The following is a 16,284-nucleotide window of genomic DNA, read 5'->3' as shown; positions in this document are numbered from 1 at the left end:
AAGTTTTCATGGTTTGGCGATTTTTTACAGGAAATTCATTGGGAACTTCAACAAAATGAGCACACCAATTGTGGATACAATTAAGAAGAATAAACAACCATTTTGGTGGACTGTTGAAGCTGAGAAGAGGTTCCAAATGTTAAACAAGAATATTATAGAACAACTAGTGCTTGCACTTCCATATTTTAATAAGCCTTTCCAAATGAAAAGCAATGCCAATAATGATGTGAATGGAGTAGTACTCAACTAAGAGGATATACCTATTGCTTATTAAAGTGAGAAACTAAATGAGACCTAAAGGAAGTATACAACCTATGACAAAGAATTCTATTCAGTGGTTCAAACTCTTAAAAAATGGAAGCGTTATTTATTGCCTAGGGAATTTATTTTTATATACTGGTAATCATGCTCTCCAATATATTATGCAGCAACCTAAGTTGAATCAAAAGCACATTAAGTGGGTCAAGTACTTGCATAGTTTTACATTTTTTTTAAAGCACATCAGTGGACATTCTAATAAAATCTCAGATGCTTTGAGCATGAGACAATTATTATTGCAGGGAAATCAAATCTAGGTGTTGGGATTTGATTTTATAATGAATTGTATGAGAAGGATGAAAATTTCAAAGAAGCCTTTGAAGCTTTTAAGAACCCAACTTCTCAAAATCGATTGCTCGTTAAGAATAACTAGTTGTGTATTCCCAGTTGTTCCATGAGGGAGAATTTAGTTAAGTAAAAACACAATGGAGGCCTTGGAGGACATTCTGGGCATGACAAGACTTATGATCTACTGAAAAGACATTATTATTGGGCAAAGTTGAGGACTGATGTGCAGAAGTTTGTAAAGAAATGCAGAGCCTGTCAATATGCCAAAGGCAGAAGCTAGAACACTTGACTATATACTTCGTTTCCAATTCAAGAGAGGCCATAGGACTCGGTGAGTATGGATTTTGTTTTAGGAATGCCAAGAACTCATAAACGTAATGCTAATATCTTTGTGATTATAGATAGATTTTTAAAAATGGCCCATTTCATTCCTTGTGCTAAGAGTATTGATGCTAGCCATGTTGCTAATTTGTTCTTTAAGGAGGTGGTAAGATTACATGGAATTCCCAAGAGGATTGTTTCAAACTGGGATACTAGGTACTTGGGACATTTTTGGAGAACATTATGGAAAAAATTTGACACAAAATTGAATTTTAACTCAGCATATCACCCACAGACTGATGGTTAGACTGAAGTAGTGAATAGAACTTTGAGAAATATTCTATGCAGTTTGGTTGGATATCATCCCAAACAATGGGACCAAATTTTAGTTCAAGCTAAATATGAATACAATGATACTCCCAATAGAACCATTGGACAAAGCCCTTTCTATATTGTGTATGGAATGGACCCAAGAGGAGTGCATGAACTTATAAATTTGGGAAGACCAGAACAGAGGAGTGCAACAGGAGAAGATTTTACTACAACCATATGAGAAATTCATGATCAGTTGAAATAAAAACTTTATGGCAATAGTCTCAAGTATAAAAGAAGAGTAGATCTTAGAAGGAAAGAGCATAATTTTGAGGTCAGAGATTTGGTACTTGCACATTTATGGAAATAAATATTCCCAAAGGGGGAGTATAACAAGTTGAAATTCAAAAAGGTAGGATGTTGTAAGATCTTGAAGAAATTATCTGCTAATTCTTATGAACTTGAATTGCCACTTGGATTTGGAATTTCACCAATATTGAATGTAGAAGATTTGTATGAGCCTGAAATAGAACAACCAACAAGTGATGATCAAAAGAAGCATCCGGTACAGTGGGAAAAGAAGTTGCCAATAGCTAAACCTTTGCAACTAGAAAGTATTTTGGACAAGAGATTGATCAAGAAAACTAGGGACAAAGAGTATTTTGAATACTTGGTAAAGTGGAAAACCATCTAATTGCATATGCAACTTGGATGACTGCCACACTTATACAAAAAAGTGGAAAATATATTGAAGAACTCATGAATAGGATTCAATGAAATCTTTGTTCCTTGGGAGTATGATGCAAGGGCATCAATAAAATTCCATTGACCAAGAGGTCAGAAGCATTTACTAAAGAATTTGGTTCCTTAGTGAGTGGTTTGTTAGATAGGACTTGTTATATAATTAATTAAATTTGGCAAATTGTTGTAGTTTGTTGTAATTTTAACTATTTTCCCTAAAATTGTCTTTCTGATCCTATGATTGTGGACCTGGACCGAATTTGCAATGTAATCTTTATATTACTCTTTTCAATAAAATATAGTGAGTCAGAGTGAAGCGAGAGAGTATGTTTTATTCATTCATGAATCAGTCCTTCTGCAATCTTTAGTTATAATTGATGCACAATTCTATTTGTAATAACATTGTCTTTTTATTTTATTGACAGGGTCGAGAGGTATATCTATATCTATATATATATATATATATATATATATATATATATTGACCAAGAGGTCAGAAGCATTTATTAAAGAAGTCGGTTCCTTAGTGAGTGGTTTGTTAGATATGACTTGTTATATAATTAATTAAATTTTGCAAATTGTTGTAGTTTGTTGTAATTTTGACTATTTTCCCTAAAATTGTCTTTCTGATCCTATGATTGTGGACCTAGACCAAATTTTCAATGTAATATTTATATTACTCTTTTCAATAAAATATAGTGATTCAGAGTGGAGCAAGAGAGTATTTTTGATTCATTCATGAATCAGTCCTTCGACAATCTTTAGTTATAATTGATGCACAGTTCTATTTGTAATAACATTGTCTTTTTATTTTATTGACAGGGTCGAGAGGCATATATATATATATATATATATATATATATATATATATATATATATATATATATATATATATATATGTTGTTTGTTAGAGTGATTGCAAGAAGGTCGTGATGAGGAGTGTGGGAAGGCGATGGGAGGAGTAGCACACATAGTCGCATCCATATGCTAAAGGCGAGGCACACCATACTTATTCATTTTCAATTTCACGAATTCTATCATGTAACAAGACCCGAAACCAATACTTAAAAGAACACGTGAAAGAAATTTCCCTAAGGTCGAGTGCCCAGACGATTTATAATTTGTTGTTTTTAAAATAACTAGGCTCTGGAATCCATCTATTGACGAGAGTTACAGGGGACGGGAACTTTCCTATTGGCCGAGACCATTGATCCCAAAAGCTATTTTAATTGAGAGCTAGAATCACTAGTGGGGATGACATGCAGATAGGTGGGTTAGAAAAAGGTTTTCATCACAAGCGGCCAACAGGTGGAAAAGTGGGCCAGCCTTGAGGCTAATGAGCTCAGAGGTTTTCAAATCCTGGGAGTCTTAAGGTTGGCAGGTTCATTACCCAAAAAGGTCTACTCTGAAATAAGTGCCCAGAAGGTGCATACAATTCACTGTAAGAAAGTGTTGGGCTCTGGGCTAGTGGCATATGTATATGAGTGAAGAGTCAGGGTGAGGACAATTGTATGTATATTTGACCATACTTTCATAGAGTTGTCTACCTCTTCTGACTCCTCCCACTTTTTAAAAATGCATGACCACTTCGATTTTTAATAAGGTTTACATCCCAAAAGGGTTGAAGGAAGCATTGATTTGGGGAAATTGCTTAGAGGTTGTTTTGTTAAATAGGGTTGATTTAGAGAAAGTCTAAGTTAGATTTGCAGTAAATGGTGGTGGGGCTTGATTCAATGGCTTTGATTGCATTGAACTGATCAACGACCCCATGGTGACCCTTTTTTAAGAGATTCTTCATTCTATGTGAGTTGATTATAGTAGGTGCACCTCCCTAGAGTCCCCTTTGTGTATGAGTATGTCCATTCTACTTGAAGCTTATATATAGATCCTGGAAGTCCATGGTGATTGAGCCTAGTGTTCGAAGCCATTAAGCTCCAAGGACGATTTCACATCCTCCCATTTCAATGGAAAATATGTGGGTTTTGAGGTGATGGTCCCCCATCTAGAGCTTTATGTTCACGCAATGTCCTTCACATTTCATGGTCCCTGATCAACTATGCGGATCTCAAAATTGGATACTGCTCTCACAAAATAATTAATGGCCTCAAAAACCTATTTATGGAAGAAATTGTGTGTGTTTCCACTATTAATCAACACCACCACCAACCGAAACTTAATAAAGCCTCGAATTTTAAGTGCTTATGGAGAAGAAATACCTGTTAATGGATGGAGTGAGATAATTGGTTCATTTGGTGTTGCTATAGTATCTTTTTTAGTATCTTGACGTTCTGCTTCATCCTCCCCGGGAACTTTATCAAGTGGGGCCTCATCAGCTGGGCTATTTTCATTCGTTTCAATTTGAAAGAAATTTTGTTCCTTGCATTTTTTTCCTGGTGAATATTTGTCATCACAATAGGAACACAATCCTTGTCTTCTCCTTTCGGCCATTTCTGTTGGTGACACCTTTTGAACCTTAAGGGTTTGGCTAGGGCCACTAGCAAGGGTTGGATGTGCCTTTAATGGGAATGAAATACAACTGGATTGAGTATTAATAGCAACTTCTATGTCTAAATCTTTGTGGCAAGTTTCCAACCAAGTAGCAGGTTGATGCATTTAAACATGAGCATAAATGTCTTCCTTAAAGCCACAAATTAAACATTCTATATAAAAGGCATCCCCTAGGCCCTTGGTCCTTATGAATAGTTGTTCAAATGGAATAATAAAGTCTTGTACTATACCAATTTATTTGAGCTTAGTGAGTCGGCCTAGAAAGTGAGATTCCCTATCAAAACGGGCATAAAGGGCTTTAGATAACATATTCCAAGTTGGCTTTCTTGCATAAAAATTATGATGCCATTGCCATCACTGTTAGCGTTCTTGGTCTAAGTAAAGAGCTCCCACTTGTAGTTTCATTTCATCATACCATATATTATTGAGTTGAAAATATTCTTCGATTTGTGCCACCCACACTGTCGGGTTAGAACTGTCAAATTTATGCATGTCAAGCTTGGGTGCCTTACTGCTATAATATTGGTGACCTCCTTGGAAATGATGATACCCTTCATATCGATGGTGGTTGACTTCTCCTTCCAGGTGGGAATCTACACTGTTCCCCTCCCCCATGGGGTCTTTAGCCTTAAGGTGCCAGGCTTCCATGGCCTTTGCAATTGTGCCTTGAATTGTGGTTGTGCATAGCACCGAGGCTTTCCTCCAATGTTTTCACTCTTTTCTCAAGGTTTTCCATATTTTGAGCCTACACACCCACCATACAATTTATCGTGTCAAAATTTTAGCTTACTTAAGAGTAGTAAGATTGGAATAGGTGCGAGATAAGGAATTTGTTGATATAGGTCACTTGAAAGCACTTCTGAAAAAATTGGGGCGCCTTGCTTGAGAATGGTATCACTGTGATCAACTCGCTATCCTAAATCCCATGGGCTAGCTCTCTTGCAAGCATTGTATTGGAACAACCAAATCGTTTATTTTACTTTGAGAGGAGTATTACTCTCAACAGATCAATACTGCAACGACCGAAATCCCAAATTCTTGATAAAATAAAATGTGTAGGAAATTGGGATTCCCACTAATCTGTATTGCAATGAAAAAAACCCCAACTTCTAGATACTGCAAAATGTGTAGGAATTTGATGGAAAAACAATAGAAGGCCAGGGAAATATAGTAGTAAAGGAGTGTTAAGTGCTACAAATTGTGATATACCACAGGGGTCCAACAATAGTACCCTGCCCAGTCTTTCAGAGCACCAACTAAGGAGGATCGACCATGCCCTTAGTCGTGCTACCCGACTACCCTTGGTATGTGTGATTAATCTCCTTGAGTGTTGTTCTCGATGTACTGTAACAACAAGATGACTCACAACTTATTCAAGGCTACTTTTAGGGTAACCTAGGGGGACTTTTGATGTACCAGAGGTACATGGAAGACCAATCTGAGTACAGGTGTTGTTTAATGCACTATAATCGAAGGGGTGCCAACTAGGGTTATAAGGGAGTCCAACAAACATGACCACTTCTTGTATTTCCTGCATGTATGCTTCCCCAACCACAAATTGATTGTGCATAAAAACAAATATTTGTAGTTTAAAAACATCAGAACACGTCTCTAGCCTAAATTTTGTTTGCTAAAATTTGGGTTGTAGGTGGCCCTGGAAAGAGCTCTGATACCACTTGTAGTATGCTTAACCTACATAAAATATCAAAAGTGCAAAACATGCTAGAGATAACAATGAAAATAGCATAATGCAATGATAGGAAATGGAAATATTCTATTGAGATCCAGAGTGACATTGTTCACTTGCCTCTTCAAGGGGTAAACCTCCAATAAAGCAGAGTTCAATCACACAATACAAGAAAAAAATTCCCTCGCTATCTATGACTATATATAATTTCATAACATCCAAAACCCTAACTACCTGTGGTCCCTTGCATAATGTAGGTTAACCACTTTATTTATTAGTTATGGCTTGTTTATTCATCATCCTTAGCTAACCTAACTAATCATGGTCCCTTTTTAAGAATGAGGGTCAACCACTTGCAATCATCATTAATGGGGGTAATCGCTTATGGGATTTATATACTAGACTAACTGATCATGACTCTTATGGGGTCCCTTGGGCCTATTATATTAATAAAGTGGTTAGGGTAAAACCCTAAAATTAACCTATTAAAATGTTGGTCCTATTTGATGACTAGATTTCCTCTTAATATGCAATTTTCCCTTGAAATTCTAGCCATAGGTCCGACATACCATTTCAATATGAACTTTGAGGTATCTATTGTAATTAAATTTGATTTTGTTTTATTAGTCCAATTTCACCTTTCATGCCAACGAATATTGGAATTAAATTTTGAATGTTTTGTAACACAAAAAAACCTACAAGTAAACCATTTTGGAGGTCAAAATGCCACGTCTAGTTGGTAAAAAAAATGGATAAAATAATTTTTTTACCTCATTTAAAACATCATGTTGTATAAATTGTATTTTGTCTAATCATTTTACTTCTCTATTATATATGCTTCTAAGACCATAATTGACATTATCATGCTTCAACAACATTAATCATTTTACTTCTCTATTATATAGACTTCCAAGACCATAATTGACATTATCATGCTTCAACAACATTTATAAGAATTTAGTTTAGAAAATGCTTAACTAATGTCCAAAATGCACCAAACAAGTTGTTAATTTTCCTTGAAACACAATTATAAGCCAATGGAAAATATAAAATAATTTTAGTGAGATTAGATAAGACTACATATACTCTCATATAAGTCAACTTCTGTTTAATCAAAAACCCCTAATATCAAACTAACACATATGCAATGTGACATAGTGGAAAAAATAAAGTTGTAAGACAAATACAAATTTTGATTTTCTTAATGTAACTGGAACAACTTTTTAAAATTACATATTTGGAAAGAAAAAATCAAATTTTCTTTATATACTCACAGTGTAAATAATAATTCACCATCAATTAACAAAAAAAATCTACTTATATAAAAAAAACATAATTTTTTTATAATGAAAGAATCTAAAAACATGTTAAATTGTTAATATCAATACTATCATATTAAAAAAATACATAATTCCAAAATATTAATAATATTGTTTTTAAATGTTATTATAAAATAAATTAATAATATCAGCATTGTTTTAAATAATCCTTTAGTTTTAAATATACTAACCAAATAAGAAAATTGTTGATTTAACTAATCTCTTTTTTTACCTTATAAATATATTATTTTTATAATTTATAATCTTTTTTCAAACACAAATAAATATTAAATAATATTTTACCCATGTTTATATATATATATATATATAAAACTTATATTTTTAAATATATCAATATTAAATCGTTATCTCATTCATATAATGTTTTATAACAATATATTAAAATTACTTTTATAACAAAGGATCTTTAACTTTATCATTACCTTAAAATAAAGGGAATATTTTAATACATTATTATAAAACTATATATATTTTAACTTTATCATTCGAGAATAAATTATTTTTTTTCCACATGAATATGAACTTTGATCTAAGATCTTTATCTTTTTGCATTTTATCATGAGATCTTCTCACTTTTCTTATTCAACTATCACATATTTTATTTTAATCTACTTGAATCTTCCATAGGATGCTTTCTTTAAAGGAATTTATTTTTATTTTACTTTTATAAATGAAGTTGCTTCTCTAGGAAGTTTTCTTTTTAATGAAACTTTCTTTTAAAGTTTTCTTTAATTTACTTTTATGCCTTAAGCTACTTCTCTATGAAGTCTTTTATGAAGAATTTTTTTATTAAATTATATTGGTGAAGCTACTTCTCTATGAAGGTTTTTTATAAAGATGCTCAATTAAAAAAAATTAATGAGATGTTTTTATCGAGATTATATTAAACTTGATTGAGTTAGATGTTTGAAATCGTCAACCTCTCTCCGTAAAGATTGCACCATTATGGCATTTGCACGTTATAATTACAAACTACAATATTTGTGACAAAATATTAGTTAATAACTTCTTTTTTTTTATTTAAAATATATATATATATATATATATATATATATATTAAATTTTTTATTTTTATATATATTATATATAATTTTAAATATTTTATTTATATGTCCATGGGTTTCAAATAGATGATAGATGATTGTGTTTAATGTTAAGGTATTTCTAGATGTTAAATTCGTTCAATTCTCTTTTCTATTCAAGTGTTATTTTTAGACATGATCATAATGTTAATGTATTTCTAGATGTTAAATTATTGGTTCAATTCCTCTCTCTATTCAAATGTTATTTGTACATAATCATAATGTTAATGTAGCAAATATTATCATTAATATTAAGAAAAAAATATAAATATATTTTATAACAATATATTAGGATCTTTAACTTTCTCATCTCTTTAAAATAAAGAGAATAATTTATCTTTTTAGTCTCTGTCGCAGGCATGATTGAGACTATAGTAGTCAGAATGATGGAACTAACATTAATTTGAGCTAGTTATTGTCAAGAATAATGAAAGTTCAATGAACTTTTTTAGGTTGCGACGTATTTTCCGTAGTGAAATCTCTTTTCACCATCTTATTTGGCCTCTTCCCTAGGCGGGGAGGCTATAGCCTTATGTTATATTCATTTGTTTCCTTCCATTTTTTCAAATATTTTTCAAATCAAAACTAATGCTGACATTAGTTGATTAACATTAAATATTTCGTTTTCGTTTGCCAATGTTATGGTGTTATGGTTTGGTAATATATGTGTCTTTTCGTGTACACGCCACAGACCACACCACATGGCAATGGAATTGCTATATGCATGTACTTGCCATCTGCATGTACTACTTGTCAGCGAGCAATGTTTCCAAAGTAGCTAGGGATTTGGTGAGGTGAGGCAGGTGGGAACCGAACTGCAAAACAACAATGCATGTGCTACTTGTGAGTAAAACATTTAATTCAACAAATAAATAGTCATACACAATTGAATAATGGGATAGTATTGCTCACACTACAATATTTCGACAATGGAGTCCTCACGTACAATGCAGGGTCTTTCAACCACTGTCATGAAACCCTACCCGCATCATGTGTTACAAGTCGTGTTAAAAGAAGGATTTCTTGAGAATGATGAGGGGACGAGAAATGGCTAAAGTGGGCCAACAGACGTCCATAAACCCTTCCTTCCATTTTCCTTCATTGATCTGTATATTGATGGAAAGGCAACATAATATAAGGCATAAAGACCGGTCCAATTAAGTGTGAACATTAGTAGAAGAGAAGTGGTGACTCCACCCCACAATAGGAAGGAAATGGAGCGCAACTACCATTAGTTCTTCAATGAGAAATAATAAGGAAAAGAACAAACTTACTTGGCTTATCATATCCGAATTATTCAGGCAGATAAATGTCTTTATCATCCCTCTCAGGTAGAGTTGGGAGCATTCATAGAAAGACCATGGTCTGATCTAGAAAAAGATTTTATGGCTGCTCAATATTTTACCCAACACCAAGTAGTAGCTTATCCAGCCGCAATAGGTTCGGTTGATGCATATGTTGATCCAACAAAATTTGATTTCGTTTTGGGGTGTCCAATGCATAATGCTCTAATCAGAGCATACATACCCTCCTCCTTGCTCTAGCCACACATTTCTTCCATTCCGCCAATTCTGTAGCATTAGCTGTTGTTGGCTTGGGGACTTCTTGATCAATGAAGTCCTTCAAACCGTTTTCCTATAATACTGCTTCCATGCGATTCTTCCAGGATATATAATTCGAGCTGCCATCAAGGGCATACTCGAGTCTTAAACCGTTGAACGCCATTGGTGAAATTAGAGATGTGATAAGAATTCGAATTCTATAATCAGGAACTTCAAACTTTGAACTTCTCCCTTCTTTGTATACTGTTCTCTCCTTTGATCACCTTTGATCTGATACCATGTAGAAATTTCACCTGTAGATTAAACTGATAATGCAATGTTCTAAAGCAATATACTTAATCTACTTCTACAATCAAACTTGCGGAAGCTTAATCGATTTTGAGCAAGATCAAATAGAACACATATAACAAAGAATGAGAAATCAATCACACATGAACACAGAAGAATACTCTGGGGAAAGCCTTAGCTAAAAGCCCCAATCTTTGTAATATCATACAAGTGGAAATATGTCTGGATTACACAAAGCTTTAGCTCACAAGCTATCCAGCTCTCAGTACAATCCCTCAATACAGCTCACAGACTGAATAGACACAACATATGCCTTCCCTCAACCCTCCAAGCCTCCTATTTCCTTGCGCAGTTTCTTCTGGGTCCTCTGGCTGCCACCTATGTGAATTCACCTCTCACCAAACTCACACAACTCACCAAAACTCAAAAGTAACTGCACAATCTCCAAGGAATGAATTCCTTTTGAATGCTAGAGATATCCTCAATGGAATATTCCTGCAACTGATAGTACATTGTCCCATCATCTGATCTCAACTAGGTCTCTGACTAAACTGACATGCATGAGTTATTTATGAGAGAATATTTAGTTATCTGAAGTGTAGCAGTTACATGCATGCATGCATTAACTAACTGAACTCACAACCAGTTCCACAAACTATTGGAACTAATCTAACTGGACTTAACTCAGTTAATCTGAGCTAACTAATTACAACTCAAAGTACAACTCATCCTGATCACTTTAATCAAGGGATAACTTCCTCAATCAAAGGGAAAACTGTTGCATGTCTTCACATAGACTTCATGTTTGATTTTCTCCAATTAATTAACTCAAGATGAATCAATTAATTATTTTACAAACAACTTCTAAGATCAAATTCGAATTTTAATTCTAAATTTTAGTTTAGGGACTAACTAAAATTGGAATGTATCCCGAAATGCTATTTATAGCAGTGCTATTTTTAGCACTTCTATTTTTAGCATTTCTTGTTGCTATTTTCAATAGATCGTACACATTCTACGCATGTACAACTCAAAGCATCCACGCACATGGGACGAGAGCCTCCCCTATGTTCAACACAACTACAACCGGGCTCTCCACAGCTCGATTGGCCAAAACCCTTTTTAGGTGGGATTGCAATTCCAGCCACTATGTCCCATTGATGTGGCCATGCCAATTGTAGCTACTCACGCAGATTCGTCTCATGTCCAGTCCGAAACAGATAAGGCAAAAAACTTCATTGAGCACATCTAACATATTCGCCAGCAGGTCCATGACATTCTGGAGAAATCAAATGCCAAGTACAAGCAGCGACATGATCAACATCGGTTGCCACACAAGTTTCAGGTGGGCGACAAAGTCTGCTTGCATTTGCAAAAGGAACGCCTTACCAGAGCCTATTAGAAACTCAGACCACTCCGATATGGTGCTTACACCATTACCAAGGATGTGGGAGACAATACATTTGAGCTTAGCATTCCCCCATTCCTTGGCTTGCACCCAGTGTTCAATGTGGACCACCTTTGGCCATACTTTCCACTATTACTAAACACATCCGACATCGCAGAACAGCTCATACCCACAGAGTTAAATCCAGATTGCATGGAACAAGCTACAACTGATCAGATCATGGACACACGGATCAAGCACACTCGCCAGCAAAATATCCAACTATATCAAGTTGTCAAAGTAGGCCAACTCCTTCACCAGGGAAAGTGGCTCACTAGGGACCAAGTTCAACAGAATTTTCCTCATCTCATGGAGGAAATCAATGCAATGGGGACCATTGCTTCCTAAGGGGGGAGGAATGATCTAGGTGGATATTGGTGGCCACCTGCCAATTCCACTTAGACCCCCACCATTGCTTCTTTCAGTTTTTCAGTTTCCTTAATTGTAACACAGTTTACTATTTTTAGCAGTTTTTCGGTTCCTAAACTTCCGGAGTCATTTTGAGGCCCTAAACGACGTTTTTTTTGACTGCCAGCAATTTTCTGTCTAAAATTGTCTTTTCCGTCGTAGTCCTTGGAGATATCTTTCAAACGGGTTATCATGCGCATCAAACGGAGATAATTTGACCAAGTCATGACCTCAGGAAGTTTGTTGTCCAACTCACCCCAACGGGGCTCATAAACTCTTGGTGTTACATCTCCTCGGGTTATGGTTTTGGTTGTTTAGGGTTTGCTCTTATTGTTCAATAATAAAAAGGCCCTTGAGCCTCATTGTAAAGCAGTTTAGAGGCATCTAGCCGCCACAACTCTTCTCAAAGATAAGTTACCATTGCCCTAAGTGGTTCATTTCCATTTCTGTTTGTAAGCATATTTCAGTATTTTACATTAATGAAATGAAATATTATTTCCGCTGTATTTCTGTGTTTATGGTTATCTCTGTAATTTGTTGCGTTCCTGTTTAAATCCGGATCATCATGTCCCTTCGTGGTTTTCGGTAAACCTCCCACAAAGTCCATGGAAATGCTTTCCTAAGGACGAGTAGGTACAGGTAAGGGATGATGTAGACCCTATTACCTGTTGCTAGGATTGTTGGTACAACAAAACATGCATCCTCTTATGAACCTAGCTACTTGTTCTTGCATCTTGGACGAATAGACACACCTCTACAATTTAGCCACGACCTTCCCTACACTAAAGTGCCCTGCAACCTTGGAGGTGTGAGCCTCTCTAATCAGCTGCAAACGCTCACCTTTAGGAACACATAGCTTATCCAGCTTGTAGAGTAACCCATCCTGGAGGTGGTAGTCAACGGTGTCGTCGTCATCGTGCACATGACTCAAACTTTACAACAGCTGATACACCTCCTTGAAGTCCTCATCTTCTGAATATGCCTCTATATATGCATCATGGGTGAATGGCTCCATGTGCACAAGAGTCCCAAAAGTTGTAATCTTTGATGTGCGTGGTCTTGAAAGCATATCGGCCAACTTGTTTGTGTTTCCCTTCTTATACTTGATCACCAAATGAAACTGCTATAAACACCCCATCCACTTGTAATGCCTGGTCTATTGTAGCTTATTCTGGGCCTGCAGGTAGTGTAACGGTTGGTGATTCGTGTGGATTATTGTCTCCTTTCCCATCAGATAATGCTTACACTTCTTCACGACTTGCATCATGGCATAGAACTTCTTATCATAGGTAGGGTAGTTAAGAACTGCTCTATGAAATACTTTAGAATGGTAGCAAACATAACTTCTTCCTTGCATGAAGACAACTCCCATAGCATACCCACTCGCATCTGTCTCCACTTCAAAGGGCCATTACAATTTTGGTAATGCCATAACTGGTGCTTCATTGGTCTTCTTCTTGAACTCATCGAAGCCTGCTGCTGCCCTTTTCCCCACTGGAAACTCTTGCTACTTGTTGTTATGGTGTGGAGCGGTGTTTCTACCGCTAAAAACGAGGCTATGAATTTCCTCAGGTACTATGTTGCTCCAATGAAACTCTAACCTTAGTAACATTAGTAGGCACCGACCATTTCATGATGGCCTCCATCTTGGAAGGATCTATTTTCAATTCTCCTCCACTAGTCACATATCCCAAATACACCAAGGACTACTATGCAAACTCACACTTCTTAAGATTTGCTAGCAGCTAGTGCTTCTTCAATATTTTCAGGGCCTATGGAAAATGTGAAATATGCTCCTCCTAGGTAGCACTATATACCAGTATATCATCCAAATAGACAATAACAAATGAATCTATGAAAGGTGCACGAAATGGATCCTGACCAGGTGCACGAAATGGCTCCTGACTAGGTGCACTTAGGCCGAGTTGAAATCAAAATTCCAATTACCAACCTGTTGCTTGCCATGGCCTCTTGAAGTTAGTGCTTGTCGCCTTAGATCTGCATCGAAGTCGAGCTAGAAACTATGTGGTCTAGCACATTGTTGGAGTACCCTAGAACTTCTTCCAATATGTAACAACCAAAAGAACTGGGACGAGAGGGAGAGAGGGGAAGAGCCAACAGACAAGGGGGAGAGGAGGTGCGTAGAAGGGTCGTCAGAGCTCTGTGGGGAGGTGGAGAGGATGAGCCAACCATTGGGGACTGTGAGGGAGACGCAACAGGGAAGGAGGGGGATAGACGGTTGGGGGAGTAGTCAATTTTGAGGTCTCTGGCTAGGCGCTTGAGGGAGGAGGTAGAGTGATTGAGGTGCACAGAGAGCTCAACAATCTAGTTGGCTGCTTTGAACTTATCCTGCTCCCTCTCCTTAAGTTGGCACGCGAATAGATTGTGGAGAGCCCATAGGGATGTGCGCCGCCTACGAGTTTCCTCCTCTTCAATAGAAATGATGCTCCTTCGAATGTGCTCATGAGTGTTTTAATCAAACACTGTGGCAATGGAGGCATTTCCCATGGTGGTGGGGGGCATCCATGACCTCTTCCCCTACCTGGGTGGCGCCCGCTTCCTTTTTCGTTGCTCATGACTATGGTGCAGGGGTCAGATAGCACAAACTAATGATCAAAGGGGGCAGAGAAGGCCTCAAGGAGAAAGAGCCAGGATAGAAACAACCAGGAGGCAATGTTACTAAGGATTTTAATGGCAGATGAGATAGGTTGAATGGCATATTTAGAGGCGGAGTCATCTATGGAGGTAGAGGAATTGCCCGTACAGCGAAAAGTGGACGGAATCCAAGCAAAAAAGGTTTAAAAAATCTTGCAGTAGCAGTATTTGAATTTTGTTTTCGATGGTGGAAATGGATTCAACACTTTCAAAAACCTCCAAGGCACCCAAAAAATTGAAGTTTGACATCTATAATTTGGATTTAGAAAAAATACTGCCAGATTTTATCAAAATATAGCCAGAATTTCTATGATTTTCATGGCAAAAACATAGTCTAGTAAAACTACGGCTTTAGAAGTGGAGAAATGAATGTACAAGAAGTAAATTCTTATGGGTACCATTTGTAGAATGACCCTCGCCATGTGCTGGATGCCGTCAAAGCTAAGAGAGTGTGTTGGGTCTCTCTTGGACACTCGGATCTCGGGTATAAAATATTATTGATGCAGGAGCATCCAACTAAGGGAGGTCATGGCTGGAGTATTTGTCTTTGCAGACAAAAGGAGTTTCAGTTAGTTTTTTTTTTAATTTCATTTTAATTTCTAGTTAACAGCGTTTCGGACCTTATGTTAAGTTTAAGGCTGTTACAGCCAACTGTTTATTTTTATTTACCGTTCTTTTTATTTTTTGTTTCAAATTAACTTTAGAATACAAACAAGGATGAACAGTTATCACTAAATAACTAAAATGTAACTACTGACAGTTTAAAAAATTGTACAATGATCTTTAAGAGAAAAGGAAAAAGCCACTATAATCATCCATACTAATATTTGAATAAAAAAGATGCATGCAATCATTTTAAAGCAAGAAAATATGAGTTTATATATTTGCAGCTTAAAGTTATTTAAACAAGTTCATCTACCCATTTCCTAACAGTGACAGAGAGCAGGCATTATCACAGAGGCAAGAAGAAAACACAGTCGAGTTCCATAGAACAACAGAGAGGGTTTGCAGAAGAGTCGAATACAACAAATATCTACAGGTACCAACAGAACTCGTAACATTTCCATTTACCATTTACTTTTCAAAAATATCTGTGTATATATAGATATAAAAAATTTATAGTCCAAGATACAGTTATAAAAACACAGACAAGATACGAAACAGAGGTCCTCCGTAATAGTGCCAAGTGCAACTACGAATTCACCATAGAGCGGACATAAATACAGTTTCATAAGTTAACAGCCCGAAGGCATAAATACACAAGAACCATGAAACAGTGAGACTAAAGCCACAACCCTTGACAACAGAAGACTACTAGCAGCAAACA

The sequence above is a fragment of the Pinus tabuliformis genome, chromosome 5_1 (assembly GCF_031772625.1).
Source record: "Pinus tabuliformis cultivar Carrire ecotype Pingquan chromosome 5_1, CPIR1, whole genome shotgun sequence".
Classification (NCBI taxonomy): domain Eukaryota; kingdom Viridiplantae; phylum Streptophyta; class Pinopsida; order Pinales; family Pinaceae; genus Pinus; species Pinus tabuliformis.
The sequence above is the reverse complement of the archived record's forward strand: the minus strand, read 5'-3'. Positions refer to the sequence as shown.